This window comes from Pelodiscus sinensis, chromosome 2 (assembly GCF_052426305.1).
Source record: "Pelodiscus sinensis isolate ZL-2025 chromosome 2, ASM5242630v1, whole genome shotgun sequence".
Lineage (NCBI taxonomy): Eukaryota > Metazoa > Chordata > Testudines > Trionychidae > Pelodiscus > Pelodiscus sinensis.
The window spans coordinates 105,490,555-105,505,573 of NC_143053.1; the positions used below are offsets into that span (position 1 = coordinate 105,490,555).

A 15,019-nucleotide genomic window follows, 5' to 3' on the forward strand; every position below is an offset into this window, starting at 1 on the left:
GAGATCCCACCCAAGCCCAGCTTTTTTGTGTAAAATTAAGGAGACAAGCACGAGTTAGTCAGAGGAATCCCTATCTTCCCCAGCTTGTGGATCCCTCTTGGGCTTAGGCAGGAGTTGTGAATCTGGATACCTAGAGAGCAAGCGAGGAGAACTTTTATTGCAGAAAACTTAGGTGCTGAGTGACCTTATGTACCTAACATTTGGGCAGTAGCTGAGGGGGAGTTCTGTGGATAATAGTAGCACCTAAAACTGGATTTAGGCTCCTAACTTCTAGATTTAAGCACATATGTCCCTTCGTGGATCCTGGCCTTCATCATTTTTCATGTTCCCACAGCTGTCAATAGTACTGTTCACATAAAGGACTATCAGGCTGAACTTCAGTAGTATAAAGAAAATTTCACATTGAACTGAATTTTGCACAGCTCTAATTTAAATACACTGTTTACAGCAAGAGTCTCAACCTCCCAGCCCATGAGCCATCCCAGGGCCGGCCCGAGCCATTTTGGTGCCCCGGGAGCACAGCACATGCGCGAGCCTGCCCCCTTGGGGCGCGCGGTCCCACCGCCGGGCACACAGCGCATGCGCGAGCCCATCCCCGGGGCACGTGGACGGGTGCACAGCGCATGTGCTGTCCAGCCACCGCTGCTGGTGCATAGACCAGGGCCACCCAGGTGGGCCATGCCTGGCCGTGCAGGGCCCCGCAGCCGCAGGGGGAAGGACACTGCACAGCGCCTGATGGCATCTAAGAGGAGCACCATGCGCTCCTTACAGCTGCCATCAGGCACCCCCCATTGGTTGGCGCCCTGGGCAACTGCCCGGCTTGCCCACCCCTTAGTCCGGCCCTGGGCCATCCCTGGCCAGACCAATTGCACAATCTGGTGCAGGAGTCCCAGCAGGCTGGGGGCAGTGTTCTGTGTACACAGAACACTTGGGCGGCCACCCAGAAGAGATTCATATTCTGCCCAGATGATTAGAAGAACACCTCCAGCAACCACAGCCAGCAGCATGTGTTTCTACTAGGAGTGCACATCTACACATGACTTGGCGCACATTAGGAATGTGGGATTACTAGTGGGCCTTGCACAGCATGGCAGCCACAGTTGGGTCTCTCCGCACTCCCCATAGTGGCAGGAGCCATGGATAAGAGGAGTGAGTGCACCCACAGAGTGTGCTCTGTTTCCTCTCGGCTCCACTGAGAGCATAGGGAGCCCCAAACGCCACTGCCACCTCGTGACAGGCACCCGGGTAATCTGAAGTTGTATTTGTGGGGACAGGGTGCTGTGGGGGGAGAAGGCGGGGCGATGGCAGGAAGGGGCAGGGCTTGAGGAACAGTAACAGACTGTTTCCTCTCCCTCAGCCCGCCAGGGCTCCCTGGCCTGATCGTGCAATTTCTTTGGCCAGAGATGGGCCATTGGCTGGGAGCTTGAGACCCCTTGTTTGCGGTATTATGAGAAAAACAGGATGCATTTGCTGATAACTTATAGTCCTTGGGTCATCAACTTATACAATCCTTAACGACTGTTATTTTTTACAATATTTTAATAAAGGATTTAAGAGCCTGATTCAAATCCCACTGAACTGAAAAGAAAGACTTCCGCTGAAATCAGTGGGATTTGAATCAGGTCCTTAAACACACTTGAAAGGGTGTTTTAGTGGTTCAATAATATATTCCTTTCTGCAATGACTTGACTGTATTTCCATTCTTGGCTCCTCCTCTCCCTTTTGCAACTCTTGTTTCCCTCCCTGGGCTCTTCATCAGCCATCTGAGATAAGTGCTGACTGGAGCCTGCACCCCAAACCTCCCATGATCTAACCCCTTATCCAAGTTGGAACCTCCTCCCATGCCCCAAGTCTCTACCCCAGGCTGGAACTGCCCCCCCCCACCAAACTCCTTCTCAGAGCCTGCACCCCACACCTCTTTTTGAACCCCCTTCCATATGCTGAACCTCTTTGTTCCACCCCCCAGTCTACAGCCCCCTCCTGCACTCCACACGGCTCATCTCCAGCCCCACCCTGGAGCCCACAATCCCAATCGGAGCCCTTATACTCTCCTGCACCCCAACCTTCTTCCCCAGCCCAGTGAAAATGAGCGAGTGAGGGTGGGCGAGAGCAAGCCACCGAGAGAAGGGAGATGGAATGAGCAGGAGGAGGGGGCCTCAGGACAGGGATAGTGCTGTTTTCTGCAGTCAGAAAGTGGGCAACCCTAGTGCCAACTTGATTTTCAGAGGCTTATAATTTGGCCAAGAATATTTAAACATGTGGAAAATAATTTAGAATCATGGATTTGAGGCAAGCCTGTACTCCGGGGGTGTGTGCGTAAAGGGAGTGCATGCACTCCCCCATTGTCCCTCAAGTTGGCCCAACTGAGTTGCATACCCGCTCCCGGACCTGCCCCAGCCCAGCTGAGCTGCATGCCGGCTCCTACCCAGATGAGCCACGCAGCTGCTCTAGTCCTCCTCCGCCCTGCAGCCCAGCTGAGCTGTGCACCAGCTCCCTGCCTCCTCCTGCAGCCCAGCTGAGCCAGGTGTTGGCTCTCCCCCGCAACCCAGAGGAGCTGCATTCCAGCTCCCAGTACCTCCTCGCAGCCCAAACCTGTTTGGCCCTCAAACCTGAAGGGGGAGAGAAGGTTGATTTGAACCTAAGAAATCTATGAGGGGTTGTAAAAAATTTGAATAAAAATGTTTGAGTAAACCAAAATTAATGTTCTTCAAGTTTTTCATGTTCTTCTAGTGGTTTGGTGTGTGTTTCACACGGGCATGCAAGTGTGCATTTTATTTGGTCAAATTTCAATAAAGAAAACAAGCTCTGCTGCACTCCAAAGTCCTCCAGGGCCCACCTTTATTTAGTAGAAGTCTTTTCACACTTGAAAAGTAATACTAACTTTACTGCAGCAAATTATTTAAAAATAGCTTTGTAACCAAAGAGGCAGACATTTTAATGAGGAAATCGATGAGTTTCTCCCTAATAATTTTTACATGTCTTGATGATCTTCAGAATTCCTCTCACTATGAAATGTTGCAGAATATTCATTTAAAAATACTGATGGGGATAAAACCAGCATTGAGCTATGGAGTTTCATGGTCTAATTCCTTAGCTGGTGTCAAGATCAAATGGCCAAAAAGTCATTATGATCTGAAAGTTGTTCAGACATATACTCTTGTGGAATGAGATAGTGGTCTCAATTCACTTCCCAGTGAGTACGTCTACATCAAAAATGCCAACTATATATTTCCGTCTTGCACACTTCACTGGAAACACTTCGCATGAACACTTCGCATGAACCTCCTCTCATGAGTCTGAAGCTTGTATTTTAAGTGGCCTACCTTTCACAAGAAACAAGTATAGGGAAGTTCTCTTCCTGAATAGAGCTAATAGGTCAAAGAGTACCTTGTACCTTATGTCAGGCTGTGCCGATTGGTCCTATTTTGGAGGAAATAGATGAAGTGGATTACTAGTTTCCAATTGGCTGTATGAAAACAAAAGAAATGAATTAGCAATGAGTTTATGGAACTTCCACACTGATTATCCCACCCCAGAGCTCCAATCAGCACTAAACGCTGTCATGGAGACACAAGACACATTATCCTCAATTGGCAACTAATGTCACCAAGATGAAATAGTTGATCATGCTTATAATAGTGATAAACCACAATTTCACTGCAACAAAAACTGAACTATTTTGGAATACTGTTTGTCACTTACAATATTACATCAAGATCCCAGAAAGTAATTTCAATATTCCAAAATATTCCAGTTTTTGTTGCAGTGAAATTATGGCTTGCCACTTTATTACTGTATAAACTACTAGTATGTTATAACAAAATCAGTTTACCAATCATTGTTTCCACTGAAATTTTTCATTAACCTCTCTTATGCATACCTATTGCATGACTATTTTGAACTCCTTTATATTTAAAAAACCTACTGTCTACATTTACAAAAAAAGCACTCCTACCCCCAGAAAATCCAGGATATGGGCCTGTGAAGAGAGGTCATCTAGTCCAGTTCAGTGCATTGAGACAGGACTATGTATTAATTAGACCATCCCTGACTAGTGTTTGTTAAATCTGTTCTTAAAAATCTCCCATGACAAAGATTCCACAACCTCTCTAAATAATTTGTTGCAGTGCTTTACTATCCTTACAGTGAAGCAGTTTTTTCTAATGTCTAATCTAAATCTCCCTTCCTGAAATTTATGCCCAGTACTTCTTGTCCTGTGCTCTGTGATTAAGGAGAAAAGTTTATCACCCTCCTCTTTATAACCTTTTATGTACTTCAGGACCGTTATCATGTCTCCTCTTGGTTGTTTCTTGTCCAGACTAAACAAACTCAGTTTTTTTTTTCAATCTTTCCTTGTGGGTCATGTTTTCTAGACCTTTAATCATTTTTGTTGCTTTCCTCTGGATTTTCTCCAATTTGTTCATATCTTTCCTCAAGTTCATCCCAGAATTGGGCACAGTACTCCTGTACATAGTTTTGTAAAACTTTATTCTTAGAAACATCTGAGTTGTTTTCATTGAAATTTTTCAGAATTGTTCAGCCTGAGGCATGCATCTAGCATTAAAAATTTCAGCTCAAAAGCTTGGTGACGTTACAAGAAACTGAAATACAGGGTTTTATTATGGGAGATACTGAGCAACTTTAATGATTGGCTGTGCTACTTGCCCTATGTATAATAAGAACGAGAAATACAAACAAAGTCATTTAAATTTCCTCATTCCACGAGGAGTACAGCTAGTTCGGATTAGGAAGCCTAATCCGAACTAGCTACTCCGTGTCGCGTGTAGCCGCGCGGCACGGGGTTCGAACTGCCGGCATTTAAAAATGGCGCCGGCCGGCTTTATGCAAATGAAGCCCGGGAAATTCAAATCCCGGGCTTCATTTGCAAGTGCGGTATGCCTACATTACCCTCCTAGTTCGAATTAGGAGGGTAGTGTAGACATACCCTATGTTAGGCATCTAGTCACCACCAAACTTCTTGGTGAAAACCAAAACGAAGAAGTCATTAAGTACTTCTGCCATTTCCACATTTTCTGTTAATTGTTTCTCCCTCTTCATTGAGCAATGGGCCTACCCTGTCATTGGTCTTCTTGCTTCTAATATATTTGTAGAATGTTTTCTTGTTTCCCTTTATGTCTCTAGCTAGACTGAGATTGTTTTGTGCCTTCGCCTTTCTAATTTTGCACCTAAATACTTATGTTATTTGTTTATATTCATCCTTTGTACTTTGTCCTAGTTTCCACTTTTTATATGACTCCTTTTTGATTTTTGACACCTGATAGTGTAGACAAAACTGTGAGTTTATAAAAATGATCAATAGTCTTAGCCAATCATATCAGCGCAACCTACAATAATAATACTTGATGTATATACGTTAATATATACAACCTGAGGAAAGTGCTTTACATATGTTAATTAAGCCACTTGTAAACAACCTTGTGAGGTAGATGAATATTACCATTTTACTCTTTGGAAAACAGGTGCAGAAAGGTTAAATAACTTGTCCAAAGTTATACAATTACGTATGGCAAAGTGGGCATATTTAAACCACAAGATCCTCTGGATGTACTGAAGGGAAAATGAAGAGAAGAAAGATGCTATTTTTGCCCTGGGAGTTCAAACAAAAATTCAGACTTTTAACATTTTTGGAGGAGTAAATCTCAGAAGTATAGGCAAGGCCTGTGAGGAATCACAAACGTTTTTTTTGTTAAGCTATTTTCATCTGAAATTAACAGCAAATTGATTTCAAGGGAATTGAAAATAAGCTTCACCTGCTACTGATTTTTTTCCTGGTTCAAAGGTCATTGTTTGATATGGAAGGAAATTAAGTTGTTAATGATAATGCAAATGAATGCACGAGTAAAAGGGGACATATGTTAATCATCAAAAGGGCATTGATCAGTGTAAAACTGCACATAAAAAGTCTCTTGCTATTGTAGAAAATCCATCAATAAATTGTGCATACGTTTGGGAACACTGATACACACCTTTGCACAGCACCAATTCCTTGTTTTCAATTGCACTAAAGCACTTGAAGAGTTCATCTGAAAATAATTCAATTCCTGTGCTTGTGCACTCTTGTATGTCACTCTGTAAATGTGACCCTCTTTATCTAAATCCACATTCTTATGACCAAATTTTCTACATACCGCCAAAATTTCATCCACAGTATTTGAGAGCACAGCCATATTTCACATGACAGTTAGTTGTGTGCAGAGATATTCAGGCATGCTTTCAAATACTGGTTGAAATGTTGGCCTTCATCAACAAATTGAGCAATTTTGATGATTCCCCTAGATGACTACCTTAACAGTACCTTGCTATTGTCTAATTTACATTGTAAACATCAGTATGCCAGTTAAGGATATGAAACCTTTGACATAAACATTCTGGGTGAGAATTTTCGGTCCTGATAAGGTCCCCTCAGATCACTGCAGCGACACCAAAAGATCTTAAACCAACCTAAGGATTACCAAGTTAGAAGAAACCTGGACTTACGTAAAGGAAGGTGGACAGTGCAAGCTAGCATTCCAGGATGGAGATGTGTCATGAGAGAAGCCAGAAGAGTTGGGGCTAGAATTTGATGTGCCCTGCTGATTCCTAGTCAATGGAATAATCCCTCACTGCTAATTCTAGCCAGTGCAAGTAAGAACAGGCTGCTCTGATTTGTGCTTGGGTATCTCTTAGCTTCTGGCTGTCTCCAGGATCAAGGGAGGCGGAAAGCTACTTTAGAGCCAACCTTTGCCTTCTCCCACTTCATTTGTCCTGAGGAATAAACCTTCTGTGTTATTTTTTGTACTAATTTAGCTGAATGTTCAGTGTAAATATACAAGCTTTGGGAGTATACTGCTTTTTGTTTCCCTGCTCCGTTCAACTTTATGATGTTTCTCCTTACTTTAGTTCTTGAGGAAATCGTAGCTGGAATTATACTTACCCTTACGAATGATAAATCAAGAGCTATGAATTTTACAAATGAAAATAAGATCTTTTTACAAATTCTATCTACCCATTGAGTGCTATTGAAAGGAGCAGGCTGCAGTTCCTCATTATCTTCAGCAGGACTCTATGAGCTCTTAAGTATTCCTTTTTCTCTTAAGAGAAAAACATTATAAATCAGCATTTAACAAATTCACATTTAGAGTTTAAAAGGAAAAGCAAAACTTAAAAGTTTTAGCTTTAAGTGAGCATCTAAATGACAGTATCAGAAACAAAAGAGAACAAAATTGCCCTTCAGATCCTGCCAGTTTCTGTTCTCAATAGCACTTCATGTCTTAATGTTGTGTTAAGTCTTAAAACAGATGAAAAATTGTGGGTAAAACAAGAACTGACATACACAAAGAAGCTGCACACACAACTAAACTTGATGTAAAGTGAATCTGAAAATGTTTAACTTCAATAAACATTTAGTTAACTTTTTTGTTTTAAATTTTCATGACACTCTACACATCTTGGCTTTAGCCAGAAGCAGAACTGCCAAAATATCATGCAAAGGGCTGTTCTTGTATTATTTCTGGCCAATCTTCAATTGGGAAGCACTAGATAGATCTCAAATAAGTCTATTATTTTCCAAATAAAGATTTCTTCTCTAAATTTCTCGAGAAAAGATTAAGATACTGAAAGCTTCTGGAATAGAGGAAGCACATTTCAGTGGAAGAAATAGGAAAATAAGCCATTCTAGATAATGTGAAAATGCATTCACGAGTCATAAAAATCAAACAATATTTTGTAAGCACATGACTGTTTCTTTGTATCCCCAGTTTAGCTCTATGAACATTCAGGGCCAAATTGTGTGTTTTAGCAAATCACCCAGGAAGAGTTGCGGGGGATCACAGATGGTAGTGGATGCCTCTGGAGGCATTATACCTCTTTGACATATAGGGGTAGAAGGCTACGTCTACACTGTAAACTTCTTGTGCAAGAACCTTTTTACAGAAGAGATCTTCCACAAAAAATTCTTGCACAACAGTGTCCATGCTGCCATGGATGCTCTTGCACAACAAAGGTCTGATTGCCATTCTGTTAATGGCAATCAGAGCACCTGTGCTTTCTCTGATAGGCTGTTTTTCCGCAATAAACCCGTTTGCCATCCACATACACCTTTTTGCGCAAGAGCTCTTGTGCAAAAAGGCTTATTCTTCATTGAAAGAGGAATAATTCTTGTGCAAAAAGCCCTCTCTTACGATTTACTGTAAATTTTCTGGTGCAAAAATGCACTTGTAGTGTGGACATAGCTGAAGTGTGTAGGTGCTTCATGTCTTTGAATGGTGCTGCCTGCACCCCTTTGAATGGCTGGGCAGCTACGCTGATCAGTGTGAAATGAGCTAGGGAAAGAACCATGGTTCTCTTTCCTGTCCCCTCTGGGATGGATTTTGCATAGAAGTTGTTTACAGTGCATATATAGGTGCTTACTTAAGAATAATCAGTGTATCATTAATGTATACAAACATAATTGTTATATTTTGTTTTCAAATAATTTTCAGTTTCTTTATGTTTTGAGATTATTGAAAAGAGAACAGTTGTTATACTCTAGTTTTCCATGTTTTTTTTTTCTGTTTGCTTCATTGACCAAAGAGTCTGGTTCTGTTCCCAAATAATGGTGTTTCCTTAAACAGTACTGTGCTGTGATGTATTTTCAAATATTTCAAGAGTAGTAAAATATGAAGAGCTGTGTAGTGTGGCAGAGTGGCCTCCCAGGGTACGTCGACGGAGCCATGTAGATGAGGCAGGACGACAAAGGGAAATGAAGCTGCGATTTAAATAAGCGCTGCTTCATTTAAATCAAAATGGCCACTGCGCTGTGCCGATCAGCTGTTTGTCGGCACAGCGCAGCAGTCTAGACAGGGATCTGCCGACCCCAGAACGCTTTGTTGGCAGATCCTGTAAGCCTGGTTTCACGAGGCATAAAAGATCTGCCGACAAAGGGTTCTGGGGTCAGCAGATCCCCATCTAGACTGCCGCGCTGTGCCGATAAACTGCTGATCGGCACAGCGCAGTGGCCATTTTGATTTAAATGAAGCAGCGATTATTTAAATCACCACTTCATTTCCCTTTGTTGTCCTGCCTCATCTACATGGCTCCGTTGACGGAGCCATGTAGTCTAGACACATCCCCACTGACCCAGAGGGGGGGGAAGAGCCCCTCTGTGAGCCCGGAGGGGCTACAAGCCCCAATAAAACTAAGTGATCCATCGTTATTTATTATTTATCAATAGGGGAAATATTACAGTTTTCACAGGAATAAATGATGAGTGCACAAGAAAACCTTAAAATCTTGTTTTAATTTTGATTCTCTAGGCTAAACCATAGCCCAGTCTCTGCAAAGTATTACAATATTTATGGAATTTGCTTCCCTTAATTCTTTCTTTTTATTTTTTATAGCTTTCCTGAATCTTGGGTTGTTTTTCTCACTTAGATATTAGGTTGGCCTTGCTCTTCCTAATACTTAAATTCTGTCTTCCTGTGGTAATTATTATTTTTGCCACTGTTTCCTGATGCTATTTCAACCTAACAGCACATGCCTTGTCAGACATATATTCATTTTGCATCCCATTCCGTTTCTGTCTCCCGCCTGTTTGTTCTAGTGCCCTGATGTCATAACATCCTAGAACAGATAGTCAGAGACTGAAAGAGCAGAGCATGACAAAAATAAATGCAACAGAAACAGTGACTTGTATAGAAATATAGAAATCACAGCACTACATAGTAGCATTTTTTTCCATTAAAATACTTGCTCCTAACTGCTGAAGAATAATTTGGTACCTATTTATCAAGCTAAATTGTTTACATACTGCAAAAGAGAAAACATAATCACAGAGCTCATTTACACGTAGTTGAGTCTTACTTAAACAATTTTTCTAATGTATTATGCACAAATATGATTTTCTTTCTGTTGTTCTCTCACCTTATATTTTCAGAAAACAAAACTGCTATTTTTGGACAGTACAAGGAAAAAAACATTTTTCAGTTCATGCTTAATTTCCTCTACATCCAATTTTCATTTTCCCAGGGCACAGATGGTAGTTCAAGTGCATTCTTGGAACACATTCCATCTTGTGTTTTTGGAAGATTTACTTATTCAAGATTACAGTGCTGTGAGGCATCTACCAGTTTTTACTGTGCTTCCCCCTCAACAAATAGTGTCATTATTGGGATGAGTTTTGTTAAAAAAATAAATTGAGATAATCTTCTTTGCATAAGCAAATCCAGACCATGCCCATCACACATTAATAGCCAAATGCATAAATTAAAAATAAAAGGATATACACATTACTTCTAAAAACTACTAGGGAACAAAACATCCAGCGAGCTTTAACCTATATACTAACACTGCAGTTAATCTATTTAGTGCACAAATATGCTGACTGCAATTGAATGTGCTGGGTCTTTGTCCAACGAGGGGCTGGTTCTCCACAGTGCTTGGAGTAGGACATGCCCAGCTGGAGAGAGTATGAAGGAGCAGTGGGGCTGGGAAGGAGTGAAGGGGCAGACCATGGAGAGGACAGAGAGGGAGAAATATGTAAAGGGTTAATAAGTGGGCAGCAGAGGTGACATGTAACTGGCTGCTGCCTGGCACCTACCCACACTCACTTACCACTGCAGCTTGTAATGCACAGCCAGTGCTAGCTGGAAATGGAACAAGGGGCTGGCCCTGCTGGACAAGAGCTAGCACGTAGTGAAGGGTGTGCTGATTGACCAGCAGAGGGAACAACCAGCCTCATGCACTACCTCTTTGCTCCACTGCCAGCCTTCCACAATCACCTCTGTTGTCAGCCACTGGCCCTCCCACCCCACCCCCTGCTGGTGGGCAGGCAACTGGCAAGCAGGAATCAAGCCAGTAGCAGGACCCACCAGTACCAGTGTGAGGGAGAAGACAGTAAATACAGGACAATTTGCCCCTTTTTAAGTTAGTCAGGACACCTGCAGGAGGGTTTAAACATAGGACTGTCCCTTTAAAAACAAGCCAGGGGGTCACCCTAACTATATCCGATGAAATAGCTATAAGTAAGTAACGCTCTTTCAGGAGTGTGGGCCACCTGGCAGTGAGAATAAAAGCTCTCCTCCCCCCCCTTTTATTTTTTCTGGCATGTTGCCCTGTTTTCTTATGGATGCTCTCATTACAAAAGTAATAACCAGATGTCACAGCAAGATTGTTTTTATAAAGCTACCACAGTCTATGCTTACCCAGGGTCATCATGTGTTTCCTTTACATTATAGTATTTGTTTTTCCTTCTTTTGGACTTCAGCTGAATGTGCTATACTTCTGTGTTTGATTTTTATTTAAAAAATGACGTGTCTTGCAAGTCAGTTTTTAATTTTCACCTTCAATTTTCTGAGCTCTGCTTTGAGTCCACCTACTTTAAATCTCTGGATTTTTCAACAGCTCTCACAAATGTTGTTCACAGCTCTGTTAAGGACTCCCAGAGTTGGAATCAGAATCCCAGCAGCAAAACGCTCACACCTACTCTTTTCCGCCCCATCTTTTTAAGTGGGGTACCTGGCAATGTTTTCATGATAATCTAACAATCCTTCAATTACGTGAATGCCCAGCCTTAATCACCCTGCCTCCCTCTTTTTTATTACAAACTGCGTGCCCCAAAGGCAAAGTTGCAAGAAGCTCAAACTCTGTTGCAGTTAAGAACTGCCTCTGGAGTCAGAGCATGGGCTTAAGGCAGACCTCAAGCATGAAATCTAAGAGTTGCAACTTCTGGAGGGGCCCTTGCTTATACCTTGTTGGAGCCCATGTATACAGAAGCTCTGCCCCCTCCCTTCAGGAGACTGAAGTCTAACCTCTTCCTGAACTATATCTCTACTGCCTGAGACCAAAATTCAGCAAAGCACTGAAGCATGTACTTAACTCCCATTGAAATCAATAGCACTTCAACATGTGGGTAAGCGCTGTACAGCACTGGTCATCAGAATTGCCTGTCAGACTCTATTCCTTCTATGTAACTCTCATCTCTCTTACGTTAGCTCCCAGAACAGATTTGTGCCCTAAGCTAATGGTTCTATGGCTGCACTACTCTAGTTATCAAACATTTCACTTTCAGAAGACAGTTACTGTCCCTTCGAACAAGTGAACATCATTCAAGATATTTTGGGAGCCTTTCTGTGAGTGGGTAGGGGACTGGCAGGGAAGTGAGGAGGTGAGCAGTGGGAGGGAGATGCAACAAGGAGGGATGCAACAAGCCAGAGTTGGGGTACGAGCCTGGAGGAGGCAGAGGCGGGGCAGTTGTGGAGTAGGTGAGGCTCATGGTATCCTCCATGTGGCCTGATTATTTTACTATTGTGATCTGGTCACAGTCTTGAGAAAAGACTTCAACTTTGCATTTCCTCCTCTCCACATATTCCCTTTTTCTACCCGTTACAATGTTTGGATCTTTGGTCAAGTTTCCAAAGTACTGCTCAAACTTTCGGCCTGACGCTCAAACACTGCATCTCTAATTTTGTTGCTATGAGTGCACCAAGACAGTTCACCTCTCAGAAGTGGTAGTGATACTGACCATAAATCACCATTTTGTTGTAGCTCTTTAGAGAAGTAGGAGCCTAATGTTTAAAAGATTGAGAAGGTTGTATCAATATTGCTATGGCATGGCTAAATGTTGATAGTAGCAAAGATCCTTTCGCATGGTATGCTCAAACCAGAAAACAGTTTATACTTTAAGAATTAAACTAATTGTCTACAAAAGGGCATAATGTGCTTGAAAGAAGACAGGACTGGGCAGATGAAGATAGAAGAGAGATACAATATAGGCTGGAGGAATGAACACCCGGTGGGAATCAAGAAGTCCTAAATTCTAATTCTAGCCTTGCTGCTAACTAGCCTTTGTGCTATTTTTTCCACGTCTGTAGGGCAGGTTCCTGATGTGTTTTTTTTTAATGTGAGAGTGGGGAAATAATTACTAATTTACCTATCTCACAGGAGTGTCCTAAGGATTAATTAACTAATTTGTGCCCAGCGCTTTCAACATGCAAGACACTAAATGCCTCATTCTCAGGTTGATTTATACCATATTGGTAGTGTTAAGGGACTTTTAGCACTTCCAAAGGAATGTAGAGTGGCCTTAGTGTAAATAAAGAATCTGATCCTAAATATGCTAGGTATTATTATCTGAGAGGAAATGAGCAAAAACATTCCTGTTGTTGGTATCAGCATAGCAGCTCAGGTACAAGAAACACAGATCTCAAACTTTATTTTAAATTACATATTGCTAATAGAAAATCTATTCTTTAAATAAGGTGATAGGTTCATCAAACAGTATATGCATACTCTGTATTGAGCCAGTTTGCTATGCTTCAGCACATCCAAGGTGTACATATATTGAGTGTGTTTAATATACACCCTGTGGTGTGTTATTGCTTACCCAAGGCATGACTTTGTAGTTCCTGTTAATTGTGTTTTCTCTTCTAGGAAAGTAAGTTCACTCATTCTGTATTGTGCCAAACCACATAATCCGAAAAGGACTATTGTGGCTCCACTTGGAAAAACCTAACTTGGCTTCAGCCATCACTGGGAAAGTGCTATAGTCTTTTATTATTTTAACTGGCCACATGCCCTTTTCCCCCCACATTAGCAGCCTCCCTATGGTGCTTGTAACCTTGATATTATTTTCACTTTTACACTACATTTCACCAGATGAAAGACACAAACCCTTCAATTTCAAAAGAAAAAAAATAGCATGTTTTGTTAACTCCATATTTCAAAAACAAAGCCTGTGAAAATTATAACCTATGTTTGCTGGCTGCAGTTGTGCTCAGTAAAGCCATCTTGTCAGCTGTTCTCATTGGCAAAAGGAAACATAATATTTTGGTATCTTTAATTTGTCCTTTCCAGGGGAGAGTTTTGCTTGTGTCATCATTCAAACCATACATGCTAACATCAGTCTGGTAAATATAGCACTTTATGCAGACTCAGTTTTGGACAGTAGCACTATGATGTTGCAATAAAGCAGTTTTAGAATATGAAATCCAACTTAAATTACTTTCCTGAGTATGGATTACTGCAGGTGTTCTACATGGCTCTTGTGAAAAAGGTTTTTTTTATTTTTGTTCTAATGAAAATCTTCAAGTGGATGTGAAAACAAACATGCATGTCTTAGGGCCTGATCCTGCATTTGTTGAGAGTTAAGGATGCACATCACCTATAAAGACTGAGCCTTTAGTATGCTTTTTATTGTGATCTTGACTAATGTTCAGGGCCCATAGCTCCACCTCAGGTGAACAGGAAGCAGCAACTCCTACTACTAGGCCTTGCAGAGAAACAAGTATGGTGTTTTGACTTGCAAATGGAATTTGTGGGCAGGAGTTCCAGGAACGGTCAAGCCATTATTGAACAAAATTATACTGCAAATAAGAAAAGGACTATTTAAGTGTATTTATTCTTAAGGCAAGACAATAGGATTTATAATATGCATATGCCCCTTGGTTGCTTTGCTATGTTGAACGGTTATTGACTATACTGTGTGGATTATTTACAATTCTCAATTGATAAAAGTAATTAGACCTTTGAACTTCGACAGGCTCTAGCCCCAGAATCAAGCACAACATAATTAAGATTACTGTTGGTCTGGAAGCTCCCATGTGCACAAGCAATGGCTCTCACATGAAGGGCAAAGCAGAGTTCTTAATAATTGTATTAATACTATTAATAAAAATACAAATCTGCCACTCCAAAAGAGAATGTAGCTCTAGTTGTAATATTAGTTTGGCTTCCAGTATCCTCCCATGTCCATATGCAGTTCTCATGGAGACCTAGAAGTGGGTAGATAGGCGGTAGTCCATAGGGGCCCTAGTCTTTCTGGCATGCCAAGAAAGTCCAACAGTCAAGGTCTTCTCACATGATTGGGCCTGATGGTCTCATGAATATTCATAGCCAGTCTTCCTTGATGGGACTAGCTCAAGAAGTCTGTTTCCAGTCAACCATCAGTGAGCTGGGCTCTTTCTCTTATCTCCTCTCCAAGCTCTTGTTGCAGGGAAGGTAGGGGAACAGTGACTGTAGCCACAGACTCATGCTAACCCCTTCA

General features: G+C 41.7%; 1 long non-coding RNA gene across 3 annotated transcripts in view; it reads left to right on the plus strand.

The window, feature by feature from the left end:
* Positions 1-15,019, plus strand: part of LOC102448719 (uncharacterized) — a 99,339-nt gene that overhangs the window by 44,597 nt on the left and 39,723 nt on the right. The window lies entirely within an intron of this gene.